This window comes from Diabrotica virgifera, chromosome 6, assembly GCF_917563875.1.
Source record: "Diabrotica virgifera virgifera chromosome 6, PGI_DIABVI_V3a".
Taxonomy (NCBI): Eukaryota; Metazoa; Arthropoda; class Insecta; order Coleoptera; family Chrysomelidae; genus Diabrotica; species Diabrotica virgifera.
This window is the reverse complement of record NC_065448.1, coordinates 17469286-17485375: the sequence shown is the minus strand read 5'-3', so window position 1 is coordinate 17485375 and position 16090 is coordinate 17469286.

Here is a 16090-nt window from a genome sequence, read left to right as displayed (position 1 = left end):
AGGTGTTTCTATAATCTGTATTTAATTCTACATAATAATAATAATCAGACGAAATTACAAAAAAAAAATCGTAGATTAAGTAAATTATTTATTTTTTATTAAAATTATATTTTTCATTCGATTTTGCCGCTTTTAGGAGTGCCTTGTTTTTATAACATAGTTATAAAATTCACTGCAAGTCCTCCTGAAAATGAAACCTCCAAAACCTCCATCGTGGGTGAAAATTGGTTTTCGTAGGTGAAAATCGGGACATTAACTGTCCCGATCAGGTACAAATCGGTACGCGTCCTCAGACCCCTGAAAATCGGGACGTCCCGCGCAAATCGGGACACCTGGTAACGCTAGCTCCGACTGTCTTTCTTCCTCTCGAGATTCTTTTTTCAATTTCCTGGCTTTCTTCCCCTTTACTTGTTAGCGTTACTCCAAGATACCCAAACTCCGTCACCTTTTTGAAGCAATACTCTTTATTCTCGTTGTTTGTGGTAGTTTTCAGTTGTGTGTCTTCATCTGAGATCTGTCCCATTTCCATTTACTTTGTTTTTTGCTCATTAATTCTCAATCCATACTGCTTAGCCTTTACTTCAAAGAGTTTGAAAATCCTCAGCAGTTCCCTTTCCGTTCTTGCCATTAGCACTACATCGTCCGCAAAGGCCAGAACCTGGTTTCTGTTGTCAAAGATCATACCTTTCGTTCGTATTCCACCCTCTCTCAATATCGCCTCCAACAAGAAATTGAAAAGTACTGTGGACAGCGGATCTCCCTGCTTTAATCCCCTTTTAACTTTAAATTTTCCTGATAGGCTTCCTTCTATCCTTACTCTGTTGTCGGTCTTCACTAAGGTCATTTTTACGAGTCTGATCATCTTTTCCGGAATTCCAAGTACTCTTAGTGCCTGGTACAAACGCCTTCTTATCACAAAATCGTAAGCTTGTTTGAAATCTATAAAGAGGAGGTTTAACTTTAACTGTTGCTCGTATGTACTGCTCTGAATCATTTTCAATACGAATATTTGATCTATGGTGGATCTGCCCTTTTTGAATCCTCCCTGGTATTCACCAACCTGCTCGTTTAAGTGCCTTTCCAGTCTGCTTCTTACGACTCTGGCGAGTAACTTATATGTTACGTCTAGGAGAGTGATACCCCTATAGTTTTCACACACTGCTCTATCTCCCTTCTTATGAATGGGACATACTATGGCCTCTCTCCATACTTCAGGCATTTCCTCTCGCTCCCAGATTTTCGTCAACAGGCTACATATTCGCGTTATAAGTGCTTCTCCCCCATGCTTGATTAATTCTGCAGTAATACCATTGCTACCTGCACTTTTGTTGTTTTTCATACTATGTATGATTTCTCTTATTTCTTCCCCGGTTGGAGTCTCTACTGTTTCCGCCGGGCCTCTGACTTCCTCTACCATTTCCTCTTGTTCCTCATCACTTCCATCAGGTTCTTCATTAAGTAGCTCTCTAAAATGCTCCTCCCATCTACTTAGCTTCCCCTGCTTATCTCCTATTAGGTGCCCTTCCTTGCTCTTGTAGTAGTTCTGTTTTCTTGCAAATTGGTCACTGCTCCTTTTCGCCTCCTGGTAGAAGTTTTTTACATTTTTATTAATATAATGCTCTTCTTGGGGTGTACGAGTGTGTTATAGAGGTAGCACCTTTTATTGGAACGACCACATCAAACGTCATAGACGGGAGATTGTTTTTGATAACTGGTCCTCTTCTTCTTCATGTACCATCTCCTCTAAGAAGGTTGGCAACCATCACGGCAATTCGCACTTTCGATACCGCTGCTCTAAAGAGATCAGCAGAAGTGCAATTAAACCAAGCTCTCAAATTGTTTAACCAGGAGATGCGTCTTCTTCCGCGACTCCTTCTACCCTGTATTCTTCCTTGCATTATTAATTGTAACAAGTTATAACGCTCGCCCCTCATAACATGTCCCAGATATTGTAGTTTTCTGACTTTAACTGTATTTAAAACCTCTTTATCTTTTCCCATTCTTCTCAACACCTCGATGTTCGTGACTCTATCCACCCAACTTATTCTTAATATTCTTCTGTAGGCCCATAACTCGAAAGCTTCTAATCTGTCCGAAACATCCTTCTTTAATGTCCAAGCCTCCAACCCATAGAATAATACGGAGAACACGTAGCATCTCAGAAGTCTTATCTTTAAAGAAATTGTAATGTCCCTGCTACAGAGTACTTTTTTCAGTTTGTTGAAAGCATTTCTTGCCCAACTGGTCCTCATAAGGCACTCAACTCTCACTTATGGCTCCACGTGCTACATCCCGGGCAACAGCATTGGTCTGCAGGCTAAACTAAGTGAGGGTAGCCAGACATGGTGATAGGTTGGACAGTGGCAGCTGGCTGTTACAAAACTGACCATGCGGCGAGAATGATAGCCACAGAAACGGCACATATACAGCGGTGCAGAAGGCAAAGGGAAACCACTGCACTATTTTCCCAAGAGAATTTCTTCCCATAACGATAACAATTTTGGTAAGTGAAGATGGAATGTGTAGCGACCCGACTCACGCTCGGCGCCATCTCGGTTCCGGGTCGGATGGTGTGAAATTTGCTACCGGCTGCCAAGGTGTGAGGGACCAGGCACCTGGCAGAAATTGTGCGACTGAATCCAAATTTTCATTTAATTTAAGAAAATGTCAGCGAATTGGTACATGGAACGTCCAGGGACTGATCCAAAACCCTGGAAAGTTACACATCATTGAAAAAGAAATGGCAGACCACAATCTTTCGGTACTGGTACTCTCAGAAAATCACTGGAGAGGAAAAGGGCATTTTAAAACAACTGCTGGCAACGTCGTCTATTTTTCAGGCCCAGATAACAAAAGTACAAATGGAGTCGCAATAATTGTACCCTCTAAACTTAACAACTGCGTAATTGGATATAATACTATTGATGACAGAATAATATCCCTTAAAATAAGAATATCCACCAATACCCTACACCTTGTCCAGGTATACGCTCCTACAACAGCTGCACAAGAAGAAGACATCAACAGGTTCTATGGTCGTCTAGAGGAAACTGTTCGCGCTATTCCGAATCGTGAACTCGTCATAATTTTAGGAGATTTTAACGCCAAAGTGGGGTCATCTAATGAAAATATTGAAGGAGTGCTGGGCAAAAATGGACTGGGACAGAGAAATGAGAATGGCGACCGTCTAGTGGAGTTCTGTGTAGAACAACATCTTACAATTACAAACACGTTATATCAACATCATCCACGGAGATTATACACATGGCGCAGCCCAGATGGACGAACAAAGAATCAAATAGACTACATCCTAATAAGATCAAGATGGAAGTCGTCGTCCATCAACTGTAAAACATATCCTGGCGCAGACTGTGGAAGCGATCATCAACTCCTGGTATTGAACGTTCGACTTCGTTTCAAAGTCCCCAAAAGAACACCCCAGAGAAAAGTCATGTCTCTAAGTCCATCAAAAATCAATGACTTCCAACAAAACCTAGAAGATGCTCTTTCTTTAGACCAAGTAGATAGTGACCCTGAGAGCACTTGGATCTATCTCAAAGATAAGGTAATCGAGGCTGCAAAAGACTGTGAGGCAGCGGTTTCCACTGGCCGTAAGCCATGGATATCCGATAATACGTGGACTGTGATTCAACGCAGAAAAGAACATAAAAGTAGATACGGAACAAACGATGAATACAGAGCGTTATCGAGAGAAATCAGAAAACAGTGCCGCAAAGATAAAGCTGATTACATATCTCAAATATGCAGAGAGATAGAGGAACATGGCTGTCGAAATGAACCGAGGGACTTATTCCAGAAGATCAAACTCCTTACCAGAGAATTTAAACCTCAAACGTGGTCTGTAATAGATAAGGAAGGTAATTTAAAGACCGATACTGATGAAATATTGGAAACATGGCGAAACTACTGTGGCGAGTCAGCAGAAAATCAGTGGCCTTCTGACTACCCTAGAGAACCTACTGTCTTACTCGCTGAAGTCAAAGATGCAATTAAATCACTAAAGAGAAATAAATCCCCAGGCATTGATTCAATACCATGTGAAATACTACAGTTACTAGGTAACAAAGGATTACATATCATCCATTCTATCTGTGTCGCTGTTTGGAATTCAGGAAAATGGCCATCTGATTGGTGTACCTCAATTTATATCCCACTACACAAAAAAGGAACTACTACCAGATGTGAAAACTACCGCACACTGTCACCTGTCACTAATAACACATACTAGTAAAATCTTGTTGCATATCATCAAAAACAGATTAAAAACCTATCTACATTACCAAATACCTCAGGAACAAGCGGGGTTTGTAAAGGGTAAAGGTACAAGGGAACAAATCCTGACCTTGAGACAACTCATTGAAAAGTCTAAAGAATTTCAAGTACCCATGATTATATGCTTCGTTGACTACCAAAAGGCATTTGATTGTGTAAGCTGGATAAATCTGTGGTCAATTTTAATAGAAATGGGCGCACCAATGCACCTGGTGACACTTATTAAAAATCTGTACCAGTCTAATATAGCGACAGTACGACTAGATCAGAAGTTCTCAAACCAATTCAAGACCGAGAGAGGTGTTAGGCAAGGATGCGTGTTGTCACCTGACTTATTTAACATTTATGGTGAACATGTCATGAGGATGGTTTTAGAAGGATGGGCCGGTGGAGTGACAGTAGCTGGTAGAAAAATCTCCAATTTAAGATTTGCTGATGACACTACACTAATAGCAGCAAATGAGCAAGAAATGTTTGATCTTCTGCAAAGAGTTGAGTACGAAAGCAATAAAGTTGGTCTGAAAATCAATAAAGCTAAGACAAAAATAATGGTGGTCGACAGATTTGACACTATTCAACTGACTAACATATTACAGGAATACCAGATAGTAAACACCTTTGTCTATCTCGGGTCTAGTATAACTAACGATGGTAACTGTGAAGCAGAAGTTCGGAGACGTATTGGTATGGCAAAAAATGCGATGAGTCGCCTAACTAAACTTTGGAAAGACAGATCTCTCTCTCAAAATATCAAGATGAGACTGGTGAATGCCCTTGTATTCTCAATATTTCTATACGGAGCAGAGACTTGGACCCTTCGTGCATGCGAGCGCCAAAAAATTGATGCCTTTGAGATGTGGTGCTGGAGAAGAATGCTGCGCATACCTTGGACAGCTCATAGGACAAACGTTTCCATTCTAAACCAACTGTCCCCAACTGTGATATTAAAAAAGGCTGTCCACAATATGTCTGCAACGAATTCTGCAATTCTTTGGTCACGTGGTTCGCAGAGGTGACGACAGTTTGGAGAGATTAATTGTTTCTGGAAACGTTCCGGGGAGAAGATCAAGAGAACGATCACCAACTAGATGGTCTGACCAAATAAAGCATTCAGCTGGAAACTCATTCTGCGAAGCTCTTAGAGCAGCTGAAGATAGAGCCCAATGGAGAAACATTGTTAGGAATATTGGAACAAATCACGATCCTCAGTAATGGGGAAACGACAGAATAGAGAAATGCTCTTCAATCTCTTGAAGCTTTTTATCCATAACACACTCTTTTCGCGTTTCTTCTCGCCTCTTCATATTCATTCTTGGTTTCTTCACTTGGTTTATCCATATATTTTAGTCTTGCCTCATTCCGTGTTTTAAGACTTTTCTTGCAATCGGCTTCAAACCATTCGTTGTCGCTCCCCTTTTTAACTTGACCCAACCGCTTTTGAGCTCAAAGGAATTTAGAGAGGTAATTAAATGTTATACAGACAATAAATCGATAATCATCACATATGCAGGTTGCACAGGCGAGTACACGTGTACACGTCACTCTTTGCCTTTTAAACTATTGCACAAGAAAAAAAATGTTTTTTTATTACGAGAGACGGAATCAAAGCAATTTGCGGTATTTTAGCACGTTCTACTATACGGAAAGCGGTATGCCAGAAAGATCTATTAGCACGTCTATAGCGATACGCTTTAATTACATTTTTGCTAAATTTTTAATAACTTTTCTCAAAACGAAATAACATTAGTCATTTAAAATTCACATTTAATATACAACCCATATGCTAACAAGGGCCGTTAATTTTAAGAAACGAAATGTATCCCTAAGCAGATTGTATAAAATTAATGTTTTTTTCAAGGAAACACTACTAGATTTCGAGGCCAGATTGCCACGCTCTTTATGTCAACTTCTTAAAATACAGAAAGTTTCTCATTTTTTAAAACGCAGATGTAGTAATTTATTGCCTTTCTAGCCATATTGTAAAACCGCAAGCATGGTGACATAATAAAGTGTGGTGGTCTCGCAGTATCGACACAGCAGGCGCGCGGTTCACACACACCCTCGCTAAAACAACAACAAAACCCTTACGAGATAATAAACGAAGCACGCTTGTTTACCCAAAAATAAATAAGTATATTATTGACAATTGTTTGCGTTTTAACACACCCACTAACGGAATACGTCTATTGCCTGTGGGGGATAGAAGAAGATAGAATACCTAATGGTACTATTCGTAGAAAATCAGGAGTAGTAGATGTTACTGAAAAAATACCAACACCAAAATGGAACTGAACAGATCATGTAGCAAGAGGAGTTGATGATTGGTGGCCGAAAAGATCTTTGGAATAAAATTGAGACCTTTAATAGAAGCTAACAGAAAAAGAGACGAGATTAATCGATGACATAAAAAGAGTGATTACAAAATTGGATTCAGATAGGTCAAAACCGGACTAAGCGGAAAAGAACGCGAGAGGCCTATGTTCAGCAGTGCTCGTTGGAGGCTAGGTGATGATCATGATGATAAACAATAACTTACCCAGAGGAGAAACTGAGAAACTATGTAACGTTACAAACGTCACATCTTTGCTATTTTATTTTTAAATAATTATTCTATTTCATTTTCTTCAATATTTCATTAGTATTAATTTTCTTCTATTTGTTTTACCTGTTTTCTTCGTTAAAAACTCGTTGGCGCCCTCTTTTATTATCTTATATTTAATACATCTCTTTTCACCTAACATCTAAATCATCAACTGAACATACTGAACGTACCCCGTATATCCTTACTCTCTAGATATCTGTCTTTCAATACGGAACATTCCTGCTACTTCATACGTACTTGGTCGTCATTTAAAATGTCGTTTTCAATGACAGTGACACTTCATCCCTACTCCCTGACACAAATTGAAAATGAAAGGGAAGAATTATTCCTTAAATATGCATAATAATAGCATGTAATTTGAATATTAGATTTATTTTCCATCAACACTACATATTCTGTTTGGGTGAGTTTTTCATACATCTATTTATAATAATTTCTTAGTAATTTTTTCCTATACCTAACCTTCCATGTCTACGACCGCATGGTCAGTTTTAAATACCTATTTCTTTTTGTTGTTCTGAAACTATTTCTTTGTGGCATTTTTATAATAAACTATTTTTAATGGGAAGTAAGCCACAATTTTACCAAAAAAATGATTTTATTAACGTTTCGAAGCCCAAATCGGGTTTCGTTGTCAAAATACAAAATACTACTAAAACAAACAAAAATGTTGTTGCTAAGTAAAAAAATTTTTCTAATAATTTATTTAATCTGACTCATTTATATTGGCAATTCAGACGTATATTATACATTTTAAAGTAGAAGACTTTAAAATGATATCGCCAATATTTTTGAGTTGCGTTCCTGGGACGACTTTACTATCTTTTATTTACTTTATCTTTTAGTAAAGTCGTCCCAGGAACGCAACTCATAAATATTGGCGATATCATTTTAAAGTCTTCTACTTTAAAATGTATAATATACGTCTGAATGGCCAATATAAATGAGTCAGATTAAATAAATTATTAAAAGAATTTTTTTACTTAGCAACAACATTTTTGTTTTTTTTTTTAGTAGTATTTTGTATTTTGACAACGAAACCCGATTTGGGCTTCGAAACGTTAATAAAATCATTTTTTTGGTAAAATTGTGGCTTATTTCCCATTAAAAATAGTTTACTATTTCTTTTTAACACTCATATATGCACGTGTGAATTAAATTTTAACTAGTAATAATTAATCTTGATTCCATTTAATTTACCCCTTGCCATCTGCTACTTTTTGAATAAAGAAAAGAAAAAAGTAAAAAATTCTTCTAATAATTTATTTAATCTGATTCATTTATATTGGCAATTCAGACGTATATTATACATTTTAAAGTAGAAGACTTTAAAATGATATCGCCAATATTTTTGAGTTGCGTTCCTGGGACGACTTTACTATCTTTTATTTACTTTATCTTTTAGTAAAGTCGTCCCAGGAACGCAACTCATAAATATTGGCGATATCGTTTTAAAGTCTTCTACTTTAAAATGTATAATATACGTCTGAATTGCCAATAAATTAGTCATAATAAATAAATTATTAAAAGAATTTTTTTACTTAGCAACAACATTTTTGTTTGTTTTAGTAGTATTTTGTATTTTGACAACGAAACCCGATTTGGGCTTCGAAACGTTAATAAAATCATTTTTTTTGGTAAAACTGTGGCTTATTTCCCATTAAAAATAGTTTACAATTTCTTTTTAACTCTCATATATGCACGTGTGAATTAAATTTTAACTAGTAATAATTAATCTTGATTCCATTTAATTTACCCCTTGCCATCTTCTACTTTTTGAATAAAGAAAAGAAAAAAGTAAAAAAATTCTTCTAATAATTTATTTAATCTGATTCATTTATATTGGCAATTCAGACGTATATTATACATTTTAAAGTAGAAGACTTTAAAATGATATCGCCAATATTTTTGAGTTGCGTTCCTGGGACGACTTTACTATCTTTTATTTACTTTATCTTTTAGTAAAGTCGTCCCAGGAACGCAACTCATAAATATTGGCGATATCATTTTAAAGTCTTCTACTTTAAAATGTATAATATACGTCTGAATTGCCAATATAAATGAGTCAGATTAAATAAATTATTAAAAGAATTTTTTTACTTAGCAACAACATTTTTGTTTGTTTTAGTAGTATTTTGTATTTTGACAACGAAACCCGATTTGGGCTTCGAAACGTTAATAAAATCATTTTTTTGGTAAAACTGTGGCTTATTTCCCATTAAAAATAGTTTACTATTTCTTTTTAACTCTCATATATGCACGTGTGAATTAAATTTTAACTAGTTATAATTAATCTTGATTCCATTTAATTTACCCCTTGCCATCTGCTACTTTTTGAATAAAGAAAAAAAAAAGTAAAAAAATTCTTCTAATAATTTATTTAATCTGATTCATTTATATTGGCAATTCAGACGTATATTATACATTTTAAAGTAGAAGATTTTAAAATGATATCTCCAATATTTTTGAGTTGCGTTCCTGGGACGACTTTACTATCTTTTATTTACTTTATCTTTTAGTAAAGTCGTCCCAGGAACGCAACTCATAAATATTGGCGATATCATTTTAAAGTCTTCTACTTTAAAATGTATAATATACGTCTGAATTGCGAATATAAATGAGTCAGATTAAATAAATTATTAAAAGAATTTTTTTACTTAGCAACAACATTTTTGTTTGTTTTAGTAATATTTTGTATTTTGACAACGAAACCCGATTTGGGCTTCGAAACGTTAATAAAATCATTTTTTTGGTAAAATTGTGGCTTATTTCCCATTAAAAATAGTTTACTTTTTCTTTTTAACTCTCATATATGCACGTGTAAATTAAATTTTAACTAGTAATAATTAATCTTGATTCCATTTAATTTACCCCTTGCCATCTGCTACTTTTTGAATAAAGAAAAGAAAATAATCGTTTTCGTTTTGATTCAATTCGAGTCTCTTGCCATCCTCTGACACCGTGTTTCGTGGTCTACCCTTTTTCAAAGAGGCTTTGCAAGGAGACTGAATTGAACCCTAACGAAACGAAGAAGAACTGCAGATATTAAAATATTTGCAGCGGAGTGTGATTAGACTGTCCTCTAACGGAGAATGACGAAATGAGTGAAAATAATTTCGACCACGAGTCATTATTCTGTTAACCGAAGTGTTGTGTTCTGGAGTGTTCTAGCAACGCCGCTTGGTACTATTGTACCTCAGTTAAGAGGATCGGTACGTTTTTTTGGCTGCAATGCTATTCAAATGGGGATTCATTTTTTTCGAATCCTAAGAAAACTAATAAGTATTTTTAAAAAATTTAAACGCAGAATGAAAGATTACGTTATTAGCTAGGGCCGAAAGTCCCTGAGAACTTCTATAATGTTTATTTTAATAAGTTACAGGGGTGAAAAACTAAGAGAAAATTTAGTGTTATTTTTAATTTCAAATATCTCATTCGAAATAAACTTTTTATTTATTCTAAGGGACTTTCGGCCCTCGGTAATAATTTACTCTTTCATTCTGCGTTTAGATTTTTTAAAATATTTATTGGTTTTTTCAGGATTCGAAAAAAATGAACACAATGTCCGTGGTAATATTTTCCAAATCTATCTTTGTCATACAACGCACTTAGTCGAATAGAATATTGTCAGTCAGACACTGACAATCAGTGACAATTGTAAATAATTACTTGACATGAATCGGGGATATTTTTAGTTGGTGATTAAATAATATTGATATATAGTGTATTTGATAAATAATTGATTTAAGAGGTGAACTTTATAAAAAGTTATTTATTGTGTATTATTTATGAAAGATAGAAGCAGAGAATACATCAAGATATATTCTGTGATCCAAGTATTTTGTTAAAGATGTTCAAAATTGTAAGCGTTCCATAGTAACAATATACATATTATTAAAAAATCACTTTAACACTTTTCCTCTTTTCTCGATTGAGTATTAGTTTTTGTTGTAGGTTCATATAAATTATTACGATCACTGAATACATAGCTAGTGAAAAAATTATCACATTTATTAACTGAATTAATAATTTGCAATTATACAAAAAATAACAGTTATCCAAGAACATTCAAAAGCCATTTCTTTAAGCTAGTTATGACATTGTCAAGTAGAATGACATTCTAGTAATATGTACATATCCGTACCAGTGTGAATTTTACTACACGTAATTTGCCATGTAAAGACAGAAAAGGTAGGGATAGCCGTAAAATATTTGCGAATTATGTACCCATAGCCTTAACAGAATACTGACTCGTGGTCGAAATTATTTTCACTCACTTTTTGAATACTTTTTGGCAAGGGTACCTTTTCTTCTTGATGTCAAACTTATACCCGTTTTGTATTCTAGTTTTTGGATAGAAATCAGTTTTACCTGTCTTCATCACCGGTGATGCTGCTCTCCAGCAAAGACGACAGGATACATCGCAACTAGACTGCAGCGACCAACACCACCCGTATAATAGAGCTGCATTGATCTGAGGCCGTCCATCTAGCCCTGTCAAGGGAAGTCAACCAGGTCAAGGGAAGTCAATAGATGTACCATTCGACATCAAGAAGATCTACCATCAAGTACCACAAGCCATACCATAAGTATAATCCAGAATTGTTAGGTTTTGGCAAGAATTTGAATATATCTGTTAATGCATTTAATAAGTCACCCATTCTAAATTTTCTGAGTTCATATTCTAAGATTAGGACGAGACGAACACACACCTTGAGAGACTGAGCTAAGCTTAAGGTGAACGATAGCTATCTTGGTTGGTTGAAGTATTATTTTCGAATAGTATTTCAATTAGTTGGGGTAGTCTATCGCCTATTTTGTTTTAACTACGCTGATTCCAAGAGCCATTCCCGAATACTGGCATCTTGAAGTCTTCGCTGGTGAGGGCAAGTTCACAGCAACAACTCTTCTCCTTCAACCTCCACAGCTGTTGCGCTAAACAACATCACCACCTTTTAAGGTTTCAGCTCCACTAGCAGTTTTGCTTCTCCACTTACATTCTTTTAATGTCACATCTATCTACACTTACTGATCTACTCAAATATGACCCCTACACTCCCGAAAGGTAGTCTCCAGTACCCTGAAGAGACTCAAGCCTAAACGGGGGATAAATAACGTGTATTCATTCATTCAACTCCTAGATAATATACCTCTCTTTGAAATAGTGAACGGTTCTTATAATTTAGCTTTAAAAAGGCATTTCACAATCTATCAAATATTTCGCTTGCTTTCAGATGCTCATCAAAAGTTTTGGATATATTAATTATATCATCAAGATATACTATATACTAGACAGGTGTTCCAGGTAAGTCATTTTTAAACTATCCCCATCAGACGTTCAAACGTAGCTGTAGCTGCAGCAATACAAAGACTAAATGGTAGAACCTGGAGTTAGTAAATACCACGGTCAGTTGAAATACCTGTTTTGTCTCAAAAATCTACTTTTCATTAGTCGCTCCTTAAACCTGGGGTTGAAAAATATTTAGCGCATGACGTGCTTAGTGTATCATATATTCGTGGCAATGAATAACTGAATTTTGTATAACCGGGTTTAATCCACTGTAGTTCACACAAAAGCGGGCAGATCTCTGCCTTTCTTAGTTACTAAGACTACTGGTACTGGTAAATTCCAGAGGCCCGAAATGTCTTCGATGATATCTGCATTTATCTGTCTTGTACATATTATACATATTTTCAACTTCTTTTGGTCTAGCCAAATTGACGGGGGTTGGCATCAACAGCATAAATTATATGTTAAACAAAAATGTAGTTTTCAAATAATTGATGGATTCGACCGTTACTTGATGGAAGTTCATTTTATCTAATAATAAAACACTGAAAACGTTTGTTTTCTATACTTCCACAGAATTTATTATAACTAAGTGACTACAGCTGTTTCGGCAGAGTGCCTTTCTCAAGTGAGAAAGGCACTTGAGAAAGGCACTCTGCCGAAACAGCTGTAGTCACTTAGTTATAATAAATTCTGTGGAAGTATAGAAAACAAACGTTTTCAGTGTTTTATTATTAGAATGTAGTTTTCATTAATAAATTCATTATTTTTTTCTAATTCTTCATTTGTTAAGCGATCAATATATCCGATTAGTAGCTGCACGAGGCTCTAGCATCAACTGCGTAACTTGAAGATGTAGGTATTATTTTTCAAATATATTTCGCATTTAATTAGCTTTTCTATTGGATGCGGTTGCTTTTATTCAGTGCAATTTAAGACTTGTACAAATAAACACTTATTAATATGTCATATACGTAATTATAGTATGTATATTATGAATAATTAGAATATCTTCTTCTTCTTCTTCACGTGCCATCTCCGCGACGGATGTTGGCAATGATCATGGCTATTCTGATCTTAGATGCTGCTGCTCTGAATAGTTCGGTTGATGTGCATCCGTACCATTCCCTCAAGTTACGCAACCACGAGATTCGTATCTTTCCTACACTTCTCTTGCCCTGGATTTTCCCCTGTATAATCAAGTGAAGTATGTTGTATCTCTCATTACGCATAACATGCCCCAGGTACTGCAGCTTTCGTGTCTTGATGGTTTCCAATACCTCCAGTCTTTTGTTGACTCTTCTCATGACCTCGCTGTTTGTTATATGCTCGGTCCATGATATCTTCAGGATTCTTCTATACACCCACAGTTCAAATGCTTCCAACCTTTTAGTAGTCGATGAGTTAACTTTCCATGCTTCTATCCCAAAAAGCAGAGTCGAGAAAATATAACACCTTGCCAGCCCAACTCTCAACAAATCTAATTTCAGTTCTCTTGCACAAAGTACCTTTCTCATTTTATTGAAGTTTGTTCTTGCTTTGTCTATTCGAACTTTGATTTCTTTGGAGTAATCGTTTGTGTGATTAATTATTGTGCCAAGATAGTTGTAGTTTTCTACTTGTTCTAAAGTTTTACCTTTAATTGTCAGGCTTTCATCATTATTTTGGGTTTTTGATATCCTCATAAATTTAGTTTTCTTGATGTTTATTGATAATCCATATTCTTCTCCATACTCAACTATCTTGTTCATTAGCTTTTGGAGGTCTTTAAGGTTGTCTGCTATTATGATAGTATCGTCCGCATATCTAATGTTGTTAATTGGCGTTCCATTTACCTTTATTCCTGCTGTTTCTCCCTCAAGAGCTCTTTTTATAATTTCTTCAGAGTATGCATTGAATAGTAGTGGTGATAATACACACCCCTGTCGCACTCCTCTTTTAATTTCGAACTCTTCTGATGTGTGTTCGTCAATGCGTATGTGTGCTTGCTGTTTATAATATAGATTTGTTAAAATTGGAAGATCATTGTATTGTAATTGTTTTGCTTTGAGGACGTCCATTAGCTGTTTGTGGCGGACTTTATCGAAAGCCTGGTTGTAATCTATGAAACAGACATACATTTCCTGGTTCACGTCCAAGCCTCTCTGGATTAGTACGTTGAATGTAAAGAGAGCTTCACGGGTACCTACGCCTCTACGGAATCCAAATTGGGTTTCTTCAATATCCATATCAAGTGTTTGGTAAATGCGTTTACGAATGATCTTTAAAAACATTTTAAGTGTGTGAGACATCAGGCTTATGGTGCGGTGGTCGGTGCATTCTCTAGCATTTTTCATTTTTGGGAGACAAATAAATGTTGAGGTCAACCATTCATTGGGTATGTCACCCGACTGATAAATTTCATTAAAGAGCTTTAAGAGGACATCTATGTACTCATTTTCTATTATTTTAAGGATATCAATATTGTTTCCATTTTTGTCTAAAAGAGTTGTCTTGTGGTTTCTTTTTTGCAGCCCTGCCATTTCTTTAACCTTTTTATGTAGGTTGAATAGATCGTATTTGTTCTGAAGATCTTCTATCTCTTTACATTTTTCCTCATAGTAAGTTTGTTTTGTCTCTCTTATCTTTTTTCTGATTTCATTGTTAATTATTTTGTAATTGTGATTGTCTTTGTTCTTGGCTTGTCTTCGTTGGTCCATCATGCCAAGTATCTCGTCGGTCATCCATTTGTCTCTCTTTTTCTTATCGGTTCTTTTAATATCTCTTCGCATGGAACAAGTAGGCAATTTTTTAGTATTTCCCTTTGATGGTTTATCTCGTAGGTGTTAGTATCTAATTTATCAAAGTTTTCGTATATTTTCTGTTGAAGTTTGTTTTTTATATCAACTTCTTTCAGTTTTCTAACATCTATATTTGGAGTTCTTTGGGGTTTTCTAATACGTTTAAGCTTAAGCGTGACATTAGCGATTAGTGGGTTATGGTCTGATGTGACATCTGTTCCTGGATATGTTTTAACGGATTTGATGGTGTTGCGATATCTCTTTTTAATTAGTATATAATCGATTTGGTTTCTTACCACTTTTTCCGGTTTATCTGCTGGTGAGCTCCATGTATATAACCCTCTCAAAGGTAATTTAAAGAACGTGTTTGTGATTATTAGATTTTGTTCTTGGCAGAATTGTATTAGACGATCACCTCTATCGTTACGTTCCCCTAGTCCTTGGTCTCCCATTATTGTTCCAGCACTTCCCTTGCCGACTTTTGCATTAAAAAATTAGAATGTCTACAATCAATAAATATAGGATTTTTGAATCGTTACAACCTTCTATTATGATAGGAGATTACCCATGAAAAAGAATAAGATAATTCCTGGAAAAGTCACCATATATAATACATAATTTCACAACGCACAATTCCAAAAAGCTCACATTTTCAACGAATTTTTGTTTATATAGAGTGTCCCAAAAGTAGTGGAACGGTCGAATATATCGCGAACTAAACATCGGATCGAAAAACTGAAAAATACGTGTTCAATCATTTTCAAAAATCTATCCAATGACACCAAACACCAATCCCCACTACACCCCCTGGAGGTGGGGTGGGGGTAACTTTAAAATCTTAAATGGAAACCCACAGTTTTTCTTACAAATTTGGATTCGTTACGTAAAAGTAGGCAACTTTTATTTAAGACGTTTTTTTGAACTGTGGATAGATGGCGCTATAATTGGGAAAAACGATTTATCCTGATACCATAGGTAAATTATAGAAACGGTTTAATATCTCACGAAATACACTTCCAAATGAGAAACCAAAAAACAGATTTTTAATCTTTTTTGAAAACCTATCGAATAACACCAAACATGACCCTGCAACGCACCCCCTGGATGTGGGGTGGGGGTAACTTT